The 3,042-nt window shown below is 48.2% G+C and overlaps 1 pseudogene; it reads right to left on the bottom strand.

Annotated features, from left to right (window-relative positions):
* Positions 1-1,522: 1,522 nt before the first annotated feature.
* LOC110312317 lies at positions 1,523-2,692 on the bottom strand (annotated as a pseudogene).
* Positions 2,693-3,042: the final 350 nt, after the last annotated feature.

Raw genomic sequence — 3,042 nt, 5'->3', positions numbered from 1 at the left:
TCTTTCTTTCTTTTCTTTTTCTTTTTCTTCTTTCTTTCTTTTTTTGTTTTTTGTTTTTATTTTTTCCAAGACAGGGTTTCTCTCTGTAGCCCTGGCTGTTCTGGAACTCGCTCTGTAGACCAGGCTGACCTTAAACTCATAGAGATCTGCCTGCCTCTACCTCTTGAGTGCTGAAATTAAAGACATGAGCCACCAGCACCCCGCTTTTTTGAGACTAGGTTTCTATATAGCCCCTAGCTGTGTTGGAAGTCACTCTGAAGACCAGGCTGGCAGGGAATCTATAGAGAGTCACCTGTCTTTGCCTCCGGAGTGCTGGGACCAAAGGTATGTGCCACCATTCCTGACCCTTGTTTGATTTTTTTTCTTTTTCTTTTTTCTTTTTCTTTTCTTTTCTTTCTTTTTTCTTTTTCAAAAGAAAAAAATATTGTCCTTTGAAATAAAATATACAAATAAAATCTGAGGATCTGGGACAGTAGAGAAGATAAAGGAAAACCAAGGAACCCACTCTAGAGTAGGGAAATCAACCTCTGAGCCCTCCCCCTTGTCAAAGGAGGGAAGGGTTGTATAAGCCTGTGATTTTAGCTTTCCTTCTCTTCTTCCTTTCTCTCTCTCTCTCTCTCTCTCTCTCTCTCTCTCTCTCTCTCTCTCTCTTTCTTTTTCTGAAACAGGGTCTTACTGTATAGCCCTGGCTGGCCTGAAACTCACCGTAGACCAGGCTGGCCTTGAACTCAACACATATTTGCCTGTCTCTGCTGTGTTGGGATTAAAGACATGTACCACCATGCCTGACATCTTACTTCATTTTGAGACAGGGTCTCACTGTGTAGCCCAGGTTGGCATGGATCCTGAAGCAGTCCACCCATCTCAGCCTCCACCATGCTGGGATTGTACAGACGTATTCCAAAAAGCCAGAGATTTTAGATGGGAAGGAAAAATAAATCCTATGCTTGATGCTTCTTCTGGGACAAGTTATCTGTCAAGCACAGAGCCCAACACTACTTCCATTGGACGACCTCAGAGACAAAAGCCCTTAGACATCACACAACATACTTCCCCCAGTCACACACAGGGACACAATGAAGCTGATGGAGAAGAGGATATATCTAGAACACCTGGGCAAATCTGTAGCTCTAGCACCTGGGTGAACAAGCTCTGGGTGTGCAAGGTAGATTGCTAGACAGATGAGTGGCCAGAGAGAAATGGCTGTGGTCTTCTGGTAGCAGCCACTGCTCTGGACCCTAATGTTAGTGAACTCGGGACTTTTTTTTTTTTTTTTTTTTTTTTTTTTGCACCAAGTGGTGGAGTGTTCCTGCCGGCTCAGTGTTATAGGACTTTATAGTGAATGGTGATGCTTCTTGAAGATCCCCATGAGTGGTGGGGAGAGGTCAGCAGTGTTGGGGTGAGCCCTGCCATACCCCTTCCCTCTCTTCTCTCCCAGTCCCCAGACTGAGAAGGGCCCAGATAGGACATGGAGACAGGGAAGGCCAGAGTGGTTTCTTGTTTGCCAGAGTCAGAGAAGGGCTTAAAATCTCTTTTCCTCAGGCTGGGAGGTTATTAGCAGCTCTTTGTTCCCGAAGTCCCACCAGGCTGTCGTGTGGAATGCCATGCTGTTTAGGAGAGCAGGGTTCTCCAGGATGGCAAAGATGGTATATGTTTCAAAGACACAAGAACACGATGAACCTCCTGTTTTACCCTCTAGTGGCTTTTTTTTTTTTTGGTTTTTCGAGACAGGGTTTCTCTGTATATAGCCCTGGCTGTCCTGGAACTCACTTTGTAGACCAGGCTGGCCTCGAACTCAGAAATCCGCCTGCCTCTGCCTCCGGAGTGCTGGGATTAAAGGTGTGCGCCACCACGCCCGGCTTAGTGGCTTCTTCTTCTTCTTCTTTTCTTTTCTTTCTTTCTTTTTTTTTTTTTTCTTCAGGGTTTCTCTGTGTAGCCCTGGCTGTCCTGGAACTCACTTTTGTAGACCAGGCTGGCCTCGAACTCAGAAATCCGCCTGCCTCTGCTTCCCGAGTGCTGGGATTAAAGGCGTGCGCCACCACGCCTGGCTTAGTGACTTCTTAAATCATCACATTACCAACCAGTGACAGCCAGAGCCCTAGACCGCTGCCCATTACCAAAACCACACCGTTGCTCTGAAGTCACTTATTTACAGATCCTAGCCTGGCCTCACCTTCAGCCTCACAATACATGGTGCCGGAAGTAGACAGCCAGCGCCGGGAAGAAGGAGGTGAAGTTGGTGATGAAGAACCGCTGTTTCCAGCTGTAGGACTTGGGATCTGTGTGCTTCTTGGCCGTCAGAGAATGCAGGCGAGGAGCACGTAACTGAGGGAATGCCACGATAAGCACAAGGAAAGCGTTTTCGTGGGTGGTGAAGTCCTTGGAGAAGGAGACGTAGGCGAGCAGGAGCAATGTAAGGTTCTCCACCACACTGAAACTGGAGTTGAGGTGGCAGCGAAGACAGGAACCCGGACACGGGGATGCACAGCTGAGGTAGTGGTTCCAATAGGCGAAGGCTGTCAAGAAGCGGGGTGCTGAGTGCAGGCCAATGCAGAAAAGCTACACGCTAGCGCCGGGGAACCTCCCCACTAAAGGCAGAGCTCACTGGTGGCAGGTAATTGGGCACCCAAGTAGTGGTGGCTAGAGGGCCATACCCCTTAGCCCGGGAGCGAGTGGAAGGAGGCGAGCCCATGTGTGATATTTTTAAAACTGTAATTTTTGCTTATGTATATGTAGAATTCGTGTGTGATATTCCTGTATGCATGTATGCATGCATGCCTGTGGGGGCGGCACATGTGTACAGGTCACAGCCATGAATGTGCCTAGACTTGAAATTGACATTGGGTGTGTCTTCCTTGGTGACTGCCCACTTACTGAGGCAGGCTCCCTGTACCTAACGCTCACCAATGTCACCTAGTCTAACTCTCCAGTTTGTCCCAGGAGCCCTCTGACTGACTACTTAGTGCTGGGTTTATCATCAGCTTAGTTGGAGGATCCAGACTCTAGCCCTGACCATTGTGGGCCGTCTTCTTAGCTCAGTTT

The sequence above is a fragment of the Mus caroli genome, chromosome 17, assembly GCF_900094665.2.
Source record: "Mus caroli chromosome 17, CAROLI_EIJ_v1.1, whole genome shotgun sequence".
Taxonomy (NCBI): Eukaryota; Metazoa; Chordata; class Mammalia; order Rodentia; family Muridae; genus Mus; species Mus caroli.
Note: the sequence above shows the minus strand (reverse complement) of the source record. Positions and strands in the feature narration are given on the sequence as shown.